The sequence below is a fragment of the Panthera uncia genome, chromosome B1 (assembly GCF_023721935.1).
Source record: "Panthera uncia isolate 11264 chromosome B1, Puncia_PCG_1.0, whole genome shotgun sequence".
Taxonomy (NCBI): domain Eukaryota; kingdom Metazoa; phylum Chordata; class Mammalia; order Carnivora; family Felidae; genus Panthera; species Panthera uncia.
The window spans coordinates 185,821,924-185,837,498 of record NC_064811.1 but is presented as its reverse complement, the minus strand read 5'-3'; the positions used below and the strand labels follow the sequence as shown (position 1 = coordinate 185,837,498).

At 44.1% G+C, this 15,575-nt stretch overlaps 1 long non-coding RNA gene across 1 annotated transcript; it reads right to left on the bottom strand.

Moving 5' to 3' along the window:
* Window positions 1–1,140: 1,140 nt before the first annotated feature.
* On the bottom strand, window positions 1,141–15,272 carry LOC125923915 (uncharacterized). The gene is made up of 3 exons (XR_007458193.1): window positions 9,972–15,272; window positions 9,625–9,828; window positions 1,141–6,408 (listed from the first exon to the last, which is right to left on the bottom strand). It is a non-coding gene; the product is annotated as an uncharacterized LOC125923915 (long non-coding RNA).
* Between the last annotated feature and the right edge of the window lie 303 nt (window positions 15,273–15,575).

Below are 15,575 nucleotides of genomic sequence, written 5' to 3'. Positions count from 1 at the left end.
TCCAGTATTTTATTTTCATTTTGGTATGTTTATATCAAGGTAAAATACACACAACATAAAATTTACCATTTTAACCATTGTTAAGTTTACAATACCGTGGCATTAAGTGCATTCACGAGGTTGTACCACCAACACCACCATTGCCAAGACTTTTGTCATCATTTCAAACTCTGTACCCATTAAACAGTAAGGCCCCTAGTAATTTCTGATTTACTTACTGTGTCTAAGAATGTGTCTATTCCAGGTACCCTACATAAGCAGAATCATACGGTTTTTGTCCTTTTGTGACTGGCTTCTTTCACTTGGCGACATGTTTTCAAGGTCCCTCCATGTTGTAGCCTTTATTCCTTTTTATTTACAACTTTATTCCTTTTTATGGCTGGATAATATTCCATGGCATGTGTATACACCACATTTTGTTCATTTCTCAATCCGACTTATTATTTGAGAAGATGTTCACTGAGAACAAAAAGGATGTTTTCTCAAAGGATAAAAAGACATTCCTTTCTGTTGAACAGGATGTGGTAGGCAGGTATCAGTGTGAGGTACGTAGCTAAAAGCACACGGATAGCATTGCCTGGATTGGCATGAGAGCCCAATAAAAATCCTTCCCTATTGCCTTAAATAGGTAATCCTAGTTTGCTAAGAGTTTTGGGTTTTTTTGTTTGTTTTTTTGTTTTAACAAGAATGGATATTGTATTTCTACATACTAACAACAAACCATTGAAATTGAAATTATAAGAAAAAACACCTTTTAAAATAAGATCAGAAATATTTAAGAATAAATCTCACACAACTAAAATATCTGTCCACTGAAAACTATAAAATACTGCAGAGAGAAACTAAAGAAGGTCTAAACAACTAAGGAGATATATACCATGTTCTTAGAAAGAGGACTGATCCAACATTGTTAAGATGAACATTCTCCCTGAAATTGGCCTCTCCAGTGCAATTCCAATCAGAGTCTCAGCAGGTTTGTATGTGTGTGGAAAGTAATAAGCTGATTCTAAAAAAAATTTTTTTTTATTTTTTAAAATTTACATCCAAATTAGTTAGCATATAGTGCAACAGTGATTTCAGGGTAGATTCCTTAGTGCCCCTTACCCATTTAGCCCATCCCCCCTCACACAACCCCTCCAGAAACCCTCAGTTTGTTCTCCATATTTATGAGTCTCTTCTGTTTTGTCCCCCTCCCTGTTTTATTATTTTTGTTTCCCTTCCCTTATGTTCATCTGTTTTGTCTCCTAAAGTCCTCATATGAGTGAAGTCATATGATTTTTGTCTTTCTCTGACTGACTCATTTCACTTAGCATAATACCCTCCAGTTCCATCCACATAGTTGCAAATGGCAAGATTTCATTCTTTTTGATTGCTGAGTAATACTCCATTGTGTATATATGCCACATCTTCTTTATCCATTCATCCATCGATGGACATTTGGGCTCTTTCCATACTTTGGCTATTGTCGATAGTGCTGCTATAAACATGGGGGTGCATGTGTCCCTTCAAAACATCACACCTGTATCCCTTGCATAAATGCCTAGTAGTGCAATTGCTGAGTCGTAGGCTACTTCTATTTTTAGTTTTTTGAGAAACCTCCATACTATTTTCCAGAGTGGCTGCACCAGCTTGCATCCCCGTGATTCTAAAATTTTTATGGAAATGTAAAAGACCTAGAATAGCCAAAACAAGTTTTTTGGTTTTTTTTTTAAAGAGCTGAATTTAAAAAGAAGGGGATTAATATGACTAGATCACAAAGCTTACTATAAAGGTACAGTCATTGAGAAAGAATAGTTTTGGCATGAAGATAGACAAATAAAGTGAGGGAGCATAAGAAAAAGTTGAGACAGGGGACAGGAGACCCACACATGAATGGAGAATCAATGTTTTACAAAGATGCAAAAGCAAGTAAATGGAGAATGAGTCTTTCCTATTTTTCTACTGTGTCATCTCAACAAATGATGCCAATCCAACTGGTAATCCATACACAAAAAGCTCAATCCATACCTTGCACAATATACAAAAACTATGGATCATACAACTAAATGGAAAACCTAAAACTATAAAACTTCTAGAAGGAAATATTTGTGACCTTGGGTTAGATCTCTTACATATACCACCATAAACACGATGCATTCAAAACAAATTGATTAACTTTAACTTCATCAAAATGTAAAACACCTGCTCTTCAAAAGATGCTATTAAAACAGACAAGTCACAAGCTAGGAGAAAATATTTTCAAAGCACATATCTGAAAAAGGGCTTATATCCAGAACATATAAAGAATTCTCAAAATTCAATAATAAAAAAACAAATCCGATTTTTAAATGGTCAAAATATTTTAACAGACCCCTCACTGAAGAAGATAAAATAACTACATGAAAATATGATCAACAGAATTTGTCATTAGAGTAAATTAAAACCATAATGAGACACCGTTATACCTTATTAAAATGGTCAGAATCTAAAAGACTGAACACAACAAGTTTTGCGAGAATGTGCAGGAATTGAGCCCTCACATACTGCTAGTAGGAGTGCAAAATAGTGTTAAGTATTTTGGAAAATAGAGTGGCAGTTTCTTAAAAATTTAGATATACACCTATTATATGATCCACTCATTCCACTCCTAGATTTTACCTAAGAGAAATGGAAGCATGTGTCCCTACAAAGACTTCTACATGCATGTTCATAGAAGCTTGATTGGCAATAGCGCAAAACAAGAACCGACCCAAATGTCCTTCAACAAATGAATAGATAAACACGCTGTGGTGTTATCTGTGCAAATGAAATAGTACTCGGCAATGTAAAGGAATAAACTGTTGATATATGACAGCACAGACGAATGTCCAGATTATGCTGAACAGAAGAAACTAGAGAAAAAGATGCAGGATGTGTGATTTCTAGATATAATTTTGGAGAGTACGAACTAATCTATAATGGCAGAAAGCAGATGGGCTTTACTTGATGGGGGCTAGAGATGGGGGAGGACTCACAGAGGGGCACAAGGAAATGAAACTTTTGGTGGTGATGGATGCTCATCATCGCAGCCGTGGCGATGGTTCTGTGGGTAGCTGCATATGACAAAACTTCTCGAACTGTACACTTTAAATACGTGCACTCAAATATTGTACATTTTGCCATATGTCAATTACACTTCAATAAATCTCGAAAAAATCCACCACTTTGTGCTCCACACACTATTTCTCCAGTTTAAAAAGCCCCTTCTGTGGTTACGACCACATTTATTGGGTGAGAGACCCTATATCGATGTCAAGTTACAGCTCACAGCGGGATCATCGGTCCTTATAAGTGCCTGTTGAGAAAGGCCAGGCATCTTCAAGATGCGAAAATACGTGAGGAAACTAGATTGGAGGCAACATGGATACGTGGAAGGTAAACAGGACAGATGTGGGTTCAAGTTGCAGTGCTGCTGCCCACAGCAGAATGACTTAGAGGTGGCTTCTTAATTTGTCACAGTATATCAGCTGGGGGTACGTGGTCACGAGCATCAGAAACTGATTCAGGCAAAGATTTGGAGCAGATAAGAACCAACAGCTCCAAAGCATCTCCATGGCAGAAACCAGATCTTAATAGTTTTATCCAGAATTTTCCTCCCTCTGGTCATGAATCAAATTCCAGAGACAGAGCATCCAGTGGGACCAGTCCAAGTCACATGCATGCCCCTTGACCAGGAGGGGGATGCGCATCTTCTTAGCAAGTACAACAGAAGGGATTTGGGATGCTATCAGCAAATGAAGGTAGGATAGAGGCTTGGTGCAAACAACAAATGGCACTTTATCAGTTATATATTGCTGACTATAGATTTAGTGGCTTAAGAAAATAACGATTAGGGGCACCTGGGTGGCTCATTAGGTTGAGCACCTAAGTTTTGATTTTGGCTCAGGTCATGATCTCATGGCTCATGAGACTGAGCCCCAAGTCGGGCTCCGTACTGACAGAAGCCTGCTTGAGATTCTCTTTCTCCCTCTCTCTCTCTCCCCCTCCCCCATTCACACGCTCTCTAGCTAGCTCTCTCTCTCTCAAAATAAGAAAAAAGAAAACAGTGATGATTTCTTATTTCTCATAAATCTGTGGGTCACCCGGGTGGTTCCTCTTCTAGTTTTGTCTGGCTTGCTCACGTAGTTGCTTTCAGTGAAAGGCAACTTGTTGGAAGGTCCAAGATGGCCACACTCACACGCGAGAAGTGGGTACTTGGCTGTCAGCTGGTGCATTTTGTTTCTTCTCCACACAGCCTCACATCCTCTAATAGGGCTATATATGCTGCTGTTATAGGCATTATAGGACAATGGTCCAAATGAATGAGGGCAGAACCTGCCACACCTCTTGAGCGGGGGCTCCGGAACTCACATGCATGTCTCTTCTGGCACGTTCTATAGGCCAGAGTAGGTCACAAGGTCCTCACAATTCTGGGAAGGGGGAGGCAGTGAAGAACTAAACTGCGCTGCTGCATGGGAGGGACGGCTAGGTTACACTGCAAAGAGCGTGCATACTAGAGAGGGACGTTTAGCCACTAAACAAGCAACCAGTGCCATTAAAATATTTTCCTCATTATGAAATTAGACTAATAACTAAATTCTAGAGTTATTTTGATAATATAATAACATATTTGGGAGCCTTGACATATAAAAAACACTTGGTGAAAGCATACCTGTTATTAATGTCATTAAAGGTTAAGGTTATAGGGGCACCTGGGTGGCTCAGTCAGTTAAGCGTCGACTTCAGCTCAGCTCATGATCTCACGGCTCATGAGTTTGAGCCCCACGTCAGGCTCTGTGCTGAAAGCTCAGAGCCTGGAGCCTGATTCAGATTTGGTATCTGCCTCTCTCTCTGTCCATCCCCCAATTGCATTCTCTCTCTCTCTCTCTCTCTCTCTCTCTCTCTCTCTCTCAAAAATAAATGAACACTAAAAAACATTTTTTTAAAAAAGACTAAGGTCAGAGACAGGCCTCCCTCAAGGAAAATTTCTTCTTTTAAAATACTTGTGTTGTTGGGGTGCCTGGGTGGCTCAGTTGGCTGAGCGTCCGACTTCAGCTCAGGTCATGATCTCACAGTTCATGAGTTCGTGGGTTTGAGCCCTGTGTCGGGCTCTGTGCTGACAGCTCAGAGCCTGGAGCCTGTTTGTTTCGGATTCTGTGTCTCCCTCTCTCTCTGCCCCTCCCCTGCTCATGCTCTATCTGTCTGTCTCTCTCTCTGTCTCTCTCAAAAATAAACAAACATTAAAAATTTTTTTAAATAATAAAAATTAAAATAAAATACTTGTGTTGGGGCAAATGGGTGGCTCAGTTGGTTGAGCACCTGACTCTTGGTTTCAGCTCAGGTCACGATCTCACAGTACACGAGATCGAGCCCCGAATCTGGCTCTGTGCTCACAGCGCAGAGCCTGCTTGGGATTCTCCTTCTCTGTCTGCCCCTTCCCACACTCGTGCACACTCTCTCTCAAAATAAATAAACATTAAAATAAATACAAACGATAAAATACTTGTGTAACTTCTTTTCCGGCTTGGTGGAACCTGCAGGACATACGGCAGGAACTGAATTTTGCTAAATTTGGGGGGTAAAGTGCTGCCTATCCTTTCCTTTCTGTAAATTCCAAAATACAGGTGGAATAGGGGATTAAACACAGTGAAACGGTAGTTTGGTTTGCCTTCAATGTTTGTGTTTAGTTTATATGTGTCTACGTCGGTCAGTGTCCAGTCAGCAGGACAGAAACTACTATAGGAATTTCAAACAGAGGGGCGGTTCACAACATGTGAAGGGCTGGAGGAAAATGAAAAGGAAGCTGAGATCATTCAGAGATCAGTAACAGCAGGAAGCGACTACCATCCCAAGGCTGAATGAGCCCAAGAAAAAATGGTGTGATCCAGAATCTGCAGCCGCTCTGCTGCTGAGGCTGCTGGTATACCCACTGCTCCACTGCTCTTGTCGGGCCATCTTTCAGGAAGCCAGGAGGCTGAACTCCCACCCAGGGTTGCCTGTCACTGCTGCTGCTGCCTGAGCCAGAGCCAGAGCTCGGGAACTCTGCCCTGCAGAGGCTGCAGAAGCCCCCCTGCCCCACTGCTGTTGAAACTCTACCACCTGAGCACAAACCCACATTCACCTGCTGTTGCCAAAGCCTTCAGCAGACATGGAAGAAAAATTGGCTTTTTCTCCCACCTCCCTTGCAGCCTCCCACTGCTGTCTGCCCCACGGGTAGAAGCTAAGTGGAAGCCAGCCCGCTGGGGAGTCTGGGAAGTGTAGTTCACAGGCTTCCGGTCCCTCTGGAGAAAGGCGGGAAGGGTGGGAATGGAGTCAAGAGCCGGCAAAGAGCAAGCAGCCCAGCGTATGAGTCACACACAGATGTTTCACGTAGCGCCGCTGTGTGTACCTCCAGATGTTTTCTGTTCGGGTCTGTGGGAAGCAAAGGGAACATATGTTGACTTGTTTCAAAACTTCTCGTAGAACGCTATCATGCCACATTTAACCATCTGATAATCAAACCCCTCTCCCTCGCGGCCATTTACTCCGTTCCTCCTTGGGCTTTGGCAGGGGATGTGTAAACACTGGCAAAAACTTGCATTTCACACTCACTGTGCAAGATACCAGGGAAATCTTCCTAGTCTCCTGCCTCCTACCCACTTGAGAGCGTTTCATTAAATACCCGATGCCTGTGTACATTGTATGGGACCGCTTATGCGAAGGGACAGCAGAGCCCTTATTTTGCCTTCAACGGGTCCCAAAGGTGCTCCTGGTTTTCTCTTCAAAACTGTCATCTTTTATCAGTGATCGCACATGAAGGGCAACAGAATGTGCCACCCCAAAATATGACATAGCACCCCCAAATATGCTGCTTCAGTGAGTTTTTCTTTACATTTTTTATTATTTTTTTAATGTTTATTTATATTTGACACAGAGAGAGACAGAGTGTGAGCAGAGGAAGGGCAGAGAGAGAGGGAGACACAGAATGTGAAGCAGGCTCCAGGCTCTGAGCTGTCAGCACAGAGCCTGATGCAGGGCTCGAACCCACAAACTGTGAGATCATGACCTGAGCTGAAGTCAGACACTTAGCCAACTGAGCCACCCAGGCACCCCAGTGCTTCTGTATATTGATTATTTTGAGCTGTAAGCAAATACGGGGAGAGGCTTTCTCTGAACTCCCCTCATCTGCCTAAAGGCAGATACTCCAAGGGGAACTCAGTTGTCATAAATCCCCTCCTGTGAGTCTCATCAACCTGGGAGAACTGACTATTGTCACAGGAAAGGAGCCTAGAAGTCAACCCCGCACCCAAACTAACTTTGTCACAAACTGTCACACCACCCATCTATTCTTCCAAGGGCCCATTTTTCTTTCCTAAAAATCATTTCCTCTCTCCTGAAAGGCCTATATTCTCCTTCCCCTTTCTCTATTAAGATGGCTTTTAAACCCAAATCCTAACTCACTTGAGTTGTTCATTTGTCCCTGAGTATCTCCCACACACATAAGTATACATGTAAATGCATACACATATACATTATATTAGTATATACAGGTATATACAGGAGGTATACATGTTAATGAACATCTGTTTTTCTCTTGCTAATCTGTCTGCTATCACAGAGGTCTCGGCTAAGAACTCAGAAAGGTAGAGGGAAATTATTTCTCCTCTCCTGCACACATGAAGTCTGGACGCACAATAATGCTAATGAGCTAGCAATAACTGTCCCTTATGAAACAAGGTCATTTCCCCTGGACACCTGAGCACAGACTTCTTTAGACTATTGGATTTTCTCTTAGGTTTATTGAGCCCGGTTTTCCCTTCATGGGCACAAATCAAGCTGCTGCCTGCAAGACCAGCCCTGGAAAGGAGACGGGTAGGACAAGTGTGATAGGGCAGAAGACACTCTGACAAATGAGGCTTGGTCGGAGCTCAGGGGAACTCTATCCTGACGCTGGAATTGGCTTCTCAGGTAAAATCAGGTCACACTGAACAGTGAAGGCAGTTGTAAAAATGGAAAGTGAAGCAAGGCTTGTTTTGGAAGTGGCCGTCCCTGGGACCTGGAGGCAGCTTAGATCCCTGGCTGGGGCTCCCGAAGGGGGTCCAGCTAAGGCAATGTCAGGGGTACAGCTGCACATGGGGCATTTCGGGGTGTACAGATGGCACATTACAAAGAAGTTTAAAGATGGAAACCAGCTCTACTGTTTTCTCTTTCCAATCCTGACAATGACCTTCTAATATCATGTTCTTTTTGGGAAGCGGGGAGCTTGGGGGACCTCACAGCTGGGGAGCAGCAGAGCCAGATTCAATGCCCTGTCTGTTCCACCCACACAGAAATGTGAACAAATCCCTGTGACTGGCTCCCTCTAAGGGGCTTGAAGAACAAGCCTCCACTGAGCGTTTGTCGTGTGCCAGGCACCGTGCTGTGTGACACGCACATTATGTATTTCAGTCTTCCCAAGTACCCTGAATGGTAGGTATTGGTGCGCCCATTTTACAGGGAAGGATCATAAAGTCTAACATTGTAACAATACACAGACAGAAGATTCGAACCCAGGTCTGGCTTATTCCAAAGCCATACTGTTTCCATGACAAACAGCCTCTCTCTTTAGAGAGAGCGCAGCGTGGAAGAGGACTGGGGGTGGATGACTGGTGTGGACAGATGTGTGTGGAAACAGGAGAGGGGAGAGCCCAGGTCTGGAATGACCACGCACGCATCACAGTTGCCTTACCCCTCATGTCCCCTCTTCCCTGCCAGCGTCTCTCAGTGGCGCACACTACCTGGGCCACTTCCTTTTATTTTTTGCCAGAACCCAGTATAATTTTGAATTTGGGATCCCAGACGAATGTTTCTGCTGATCTCCCCCACAGCGGGGCCCCTTCCCTGCCACTTTCGCTGCCTACATCCCAACCTGCCAGCTCTAGGAGTAGGGCCTTTCATTCTACACAAGGCCTCCCCCTTCATAAGGCTGTAAATACAGCTGGGCAGAACCTAAGCCTGCTCTTTAATTGCTATCCCTGAAGACCCATGACATCACTGTGCACCCAGGGGATGGTCTCTAAATATCCTCTGACCAACTGAAAAAACACATTAACCTTTAAAAAAAAAAAAAAAAAAGCCCCAGCATTTTAGGAAAAGCATAGCCACTCAAGTCAGTTTCATGGGGCTCACTTTGAGAGTTGCAAGCAACATTTTGAACAGCTACAAAGCATGAAGAAGTCAGTGGCATTGAGCAAAACGAAAGAAGTAAACTAAAATATGTTGCCATTTTTCAAAAATCTCTTCCTTTTAAATTTGGTGTCACGGGACAGTATTTCCTGCCTAGGCAGCTTGGCATGTCCTCACCCCACATACCCCGCTCCCCTGTGAAGAAGAAAAAAAAGGAGGAAAAGGAAATCTTGTGCTATTGGGAAATTGCTGGCTAAAATTTCCTTCTATCTCAACACTTTGTCCTCCTAACCCAGTTCTGAGAATGATCTCAGTGGTCGAAAGGTTTACACATTTAAAGCCAGACAGAACTCAGAAATAGAGAGACGAGGGAAAGAAAACGAGATGATCTGGTCACAGAACAAGCTATTTGAGACAACATCGTCTATAGAAAAATGGTTTAAGCACCATTTTATGAAAAAGCATTACGGGGAAGCAACTAACCAGGGATTTCCTCTTGGCAAGGAGTTTGGTACTGCTTTTGGTATGTCACATCCTCCACATGTCTTTCCAGCAGGTGACTGAAAAAGCAATAATGGTGCTGGGGAAATTCTTCCATTTCACAGCAGCTACAAGACAGACCATCCCAAGAGTCTGAAAAGATGCATCCCCAGCGACAATTTCTTAGGAGGTTTCAAAGACAGATTGCTTTGGGGAAAAAAATAAAATAAAGACAGATTGCTTTGTTAACTCTCAGTGAACTCCATAGTATTTTCAAAATGCTGCCTGCCTGCCTTCAATTTTACTTCCTCTTTCAGCTGTGGAACAGCAAACCCTGTTGCAGAAATTACCTCTCCTACTGTTCCTGAGGCTTCAGCTCCAAATAGGAATGGATGGATGGATCCATGTGCTCAATACTCTGTCTCTGGGACCAGGAGCTCATACTCGAAGGGGCTACCTTACTTCTCAGCACCGTCCGATTTCTGTTGACTCAAGAATCCACCCAGAAATCTGGAGAAACGTCTCTGGTAGAGTGACACCACCTGTCCCTCCTCCAGTTTGTGCACCGGCCACAACATACAGGAAGGAAGTCACAACTTAAAAATATAATTCACACAGAAGCCTTTGGCCAACATTTAAATCTTAATCTGAAGTCTCATGATTCCCACACTGACACTGGAGAAAGATCCAATGTCATTAATCGTCACACGGACACCTTAGACCATCTCCTCTGAGCTGGGATCATCCTGGGAGAGCTGCCTCAGCATAGCCGGTGGAGTGCCCTCTGATGAGAACTCTGCCCATGGCTGGATTGGAGTCCCACATCCATACTCCCCTATGTTGTGGCTATGTCCTTGTGCCTAGTGGTAAATTCCCCAGGCTTTATGACACGTCCTTGGATCTCCTCAAGTTCCACTTGAGAAGGGTTTTGGAACTTGCCTCCTGACTCTAATGATAGGTGCAAAAAGCTTGTCATTGCCAAAGAAGCATTCATCAAAGTCTCTGTTCGTCCACAAAAGGATCCAAGTAAGGCTTCCTCCACTGGAGCCTGCCCACCAGACAGAGGTCCAAAGGCGCGGTCTGGTCACACTCAGAGCCCAGGAGGAGATTTCAGTGTCTCCACCCAGAGATCAATGGGGTTTTAATCCCTTGAAGTCAATGGACTTCTCCAGATTGCCTTTCAGTAAAAGGTCTGTTCTGACTTCTGATATGCATATCTATTTTCATTTTTTTAGATCACTTCCCGGTAATAGCCAGGACTCACAGATGACCGACTCCTTTTATAACACCCCAGTTGGCCTCAATTCCTCCCCAATGCCTGCTCCCTGATGGTAAGGTTCTGCTACCTAGAGGTCAGTGTGAGGCCAATAGGAGAGCCATCTGGCACCCAGGACATGGGAAGTCATCATTTTAATCCACTGACCATCTGGGTCTGTTAAGAGGCCTGTGTCTGTGGCCTGGTGCTCCGTTAGAAAAATTGTTTTTCTGAATGTAGACTCCAAATCATCACTCCATACAAATGAAGTAAGATACCTCGCCCCAGATATGCCTTCGAGGTACTGCTCCTTGACTCTTGGTACACGAAGACCTTACTCAACCCTTCTCCCTGCCTGGCTGATGTGAATTGTGTATTTATCAGCCGACCGAAGTTCTTTCCATCCTGGTTTCGCAGTCCTCCCCTGATCAGTGTTACGAGTTGCATAAACAACCTTATCTTTTGGCAGCAGTTTTGAAAAACATGTAAGTCCTTTTCTTTTTCCTCCAGTGCTCCCCCGCCCCGCGCCGGGTACTGTACTGAGCTAGTGCTGACTCTCTGGACTTTTCCCTGGAGCATTGTCCTGGAATATAGTAGGTGGAAAAAAACCACCTGATCATGTTGCTAATCCAGTGGGATGATGGGAGTTCATTTCTCTGTGATGTTAATTGAAGGCCAAGGTCCACACTACTTCATGTGCCTCTTTTAGAACACCAAGGCCAATATCATTGTCACTGCACCAGTTTATCATGGGCCCCCTTGGAAGCAGGTGGGTGTGGCCGGACAAGGATTTGCTGAACAAGGGGCAGGCAAATATTTACACCTGCAGGTGCTGCTCACGGGCGGGCGGGGCTGAGGGCGCTGCACCGAGAAAGCTCCCTCCATAACCCTTTCCTCCTCTTGCTTTCCACAGTCCCCATTTAAACCTAGTTTAATCGATCCTCTTTTTAAAGTCTTCCAAAGGAGGACTGATAATTGCCCTCGAAAGAGCTCCTTAATGCGTAATTTAAATCCAATTCACTTACATATTCAATCCGTGCCTTATCGGCACTTACTAATCCATTGCGCGGAACTCATTTTTCATTATTATTTCTTGAATACGTGACTGGAAAAAGTTGCACACACATAGCTCATCCTCCAGTCTCTTTCTGAATCTTGTGATCGTGACAGAGCACCCCCTCTAAGTCACATTTACAAGTCCCCCAGCGTCCTGCCTTCTTTTCCGGGTTGTGTGGCCTCAGTTTCCCCCGGTTGTCCTTGTGGCTCTCTTTTGAATGCCCTTAAGGACTTATTTCTTCTCTGACTGGGCATGCTGTGCGGCCCAGACATTAAGCCATCACTGAGTTACTTCTGAACGAACAGCAGGCAAACAGGCAGGAGAGACTCTAGAAAAGCTGTGATGAATGCACGCTCTTTTGGAACAAAGGATAAGGCCAGCCCCAAGTCCAGTACCACAAACAGGATAGATCTGGCAACTGGCAAGGACAGAAGCACCACACAAAGATCTTCTAGGGTGCACAGTGAGGAGCCCGGAGCCCTTCCGAGCGCAACTGTCATCTTCCAATTTAGAGGATGCATTTGAAGGGCAAAGCGGGGAAAGAGGCACCGAGAGGAATGTGGGCAGGAGGAGGAGGTGGAGGAGTGGGGACCGACCCCACAGGTCAGGGAGGATGAAGAACAGACGTGGGGTAAGAGTGGCTCAGGCTGAGAAATGGGTACAAATTCATTGTACACATTAATATACAGGAGGTTCTAATATCTGTCCGTGGGGTGTGCATTTGAAGGCCACCTCCCCACCCTATGGTGACTTTGTTGGTGAGGCTTTTTCTCTCAATGGTATCTGTGATAGGCAGAGGCACTGAAATTGTGGAAGGACCTTGTGCTGGAAAAGTTGGAAAAGCGTGCATGTCTAGAACCTGCTCTTGTACATTTTTTTTTTCCTCTAAGAGTTCCAGGGCCACAAAATCACAGGAGGCTGACGTGAAGGGGGAGTTACAGGGGCGAGACAGCTTGAAGGATACGTGAGGAAGTCACAGTGTACGTATGCGGGAGCGTAGGGGTGGCACTGCCTCCTTGAGAGAAGCTTCTTGGTGCCTGCAGTCCAAGACCATGAGAAACAACCCCGAGGATAGGAGGTCTGCCACCTGCAGCCATCGTGACTGTGCCAGCCACTGGTACTGGAGCCAAACACAGTTCACCAGGCACACCCCAGGTTGGATGGTGCCGCCATTGTTCTTCGCTCCGCCTGGAAGTTACTCCATACCCTCCACAGTCTTACCCATTCTCAAGGCTCTGCTCAAGGCCACCAGCAGGAGGCCTTTGCCACCACACTGCCACCTTCATTTAAATTCCTAGCGCTCACTGTTTCCACCAATTACAGTCTGCTTTTGCTCAATTATTCCAAGCAGATCACCATTTGGAAGCAATGATCAGCAAGGGTTTCAGAGTTAAATAGAAAGTTTTAGCACCAAATGAAAACTCGAAGAAAATCTGAGACTCCGAGCATCTTGCCAAAGCGTCTCCCATTAGTGCAAGTAGGAACTGGTTTCATAACTTCAAGAAATTGGACTTTCCAATATGTCTAGGGAAGTTGTAAGTGGAAATGAAGAATTTGCAGAGACATTTCCTCCAGTGCTTAAAAAGAAATGATTGACCAAGAAGGCTATCTCAGGATTGTACTTTAAAAAAAAAATGTTTATTTTATTTTTGAGGGAGAAACAGTATGAGCGGGGGAGGGGAAGAGAGAGGGACAGAAGATCTGGAGCTGGCTCTGCGCTTAATAGCAGTAAGCCAGATGCGGGGCTCGAGCTCACAAACCATGAGATCATGAGATCACGACCTAAGCTGAAGTTGGACACTCCACCAACTGAGCCCCCCAGGCGTCCCAAGATTGTACTTTTAATTTTCATGAAGCAGATCACTATCAGAAACAACTGCCCTATGAACGTTCCATTCTCAAGGAGAAAGCAAGAGGTAAATGCCATGCCAGCAGAGATTAACTGTACCAGTATTTGTATTGGTGTTGTTATTGTTTTAGTAGTGCTCTGATTCTAAACTCCATAAGCTTTGAGTGATTTGCCACAATCATACTTTCACTTAGAGCCCAGTTACTTTTCATGCTTGATTTTACAGACAGAAGCATTTGTTGTCGTTGTTGTTGTTGTTGTTGTTGTTGTTGTTGTTGTTTTAGTAGGGGAGGATACATATATCGCATTATAGTAGAAAACCCAATATTTGACAATTTCTGGCTACTGACCCATGGCACCATTTTCTGGATTTGTGTCTCATTTAACTTTGCTGTTTGTATTAGTTTCTATTGCTGCTGTAACAAATTACCACAAGATCAGTGGCTTAAAAAAAAACACACAAATATCTTATCTCATGGTCTGAAGAGGAGAAGTCCAAAACAGGTCTTACTTACTGAACTAAAATCAAGATGAGGCAGAGCTCTGTTCCCTTTTGCCTTTTTCAGCTTCTAGAACCTGTTTTCATTTCTTGTTCATAGCCAACATTGGCCAGTCAATTCTCATATTGCATAACTGACTTCCTTGCCTCCCTCTTTCACATAAAGGCCCCATGTGATTACACTGGGCCAAGCTGGATAATCCAGGCTAACTTCCCATCTCAGAGCTTTGATTTTATCATATCTACACATTCTTTTGTTGTGTAAAGGAACACATGCACAGTTTCCAAGGATTAGGGTGTGGACCTTTTAGGGACGCCATGATTCTGCTACCACTCTGTTACCCTTCTGTGTGTTCGCGCTTCCTTGAATGCCTCTTTGTCTTTTTATTCCCCACAGCAATTGCCCAATTCAGATACACATAGGCTATGTTTAAATTAACTTTCCTTCCTCAGTCTTGATTTGAATAACACCCAGGTGTACTCTCAGGCATGGGTTGAGTTGACCCAACTACGGCATCTTTCCTACCTTCCTGCTGGGATACAAAGGTGATTAACTATTGCCCCAATTTTCAATAACTTTGCCTTGCAAGATGTTCAAGATGACTGGTCAGCATCCAGGCTTTTAAAAACATGAATAACACATATATCTAAAGATAAGAATAAGTGCAAGACAGGATCAAGCACGGTTTTACGGAGCAAGGCGAGAGCTGGAATTAAAGGAGCAGACAACCAAGGAGAAAGAGAGTCCAAGTGGGTCCATTCTCTCCACATTTTGAATAAGGTCTTGGGGAAAACTGAAGTGAGTGGGGGCAAGATAAAGTGTGCAAAGATGTAGCATAGACATTAGAACCCAAGGGGCACCTGGGTGGCTTAGTCGGTTGAGCATCCAACTCTTGATTTCCACTCAAGTCCTGATCCCAGGATTGTAGGTGCGAGCACATTGGGCTCTGTGCTGAGCAAGGAGCCTGCTTAAGATATTCATTCTCTCTCTCTCTCTCTCTCTCTTTCCCTCCCTCCCTTTGCCCCCCACCCCTACTTGGCACACTCTCATGCTCTCGCTCTCTCTCTCAAATTAAAAAAATGAGATCCTTAAAGATATCAAAGTATGTTTATGCTTAAATATATCCCAAGAGCAAGGAGTACACATTTTATTTAAAGCACTACAAATAAAATGTTAAAATGTAGAGACTCTTGGAGGGAAGGGGAGGGCAGGAGGGACTGATATAAGCAGTTCCTCAGGTCTTTCGCTTTGTCAGTCAGCTGCTGAGACAAATCACGGTTCCATGGACATGTC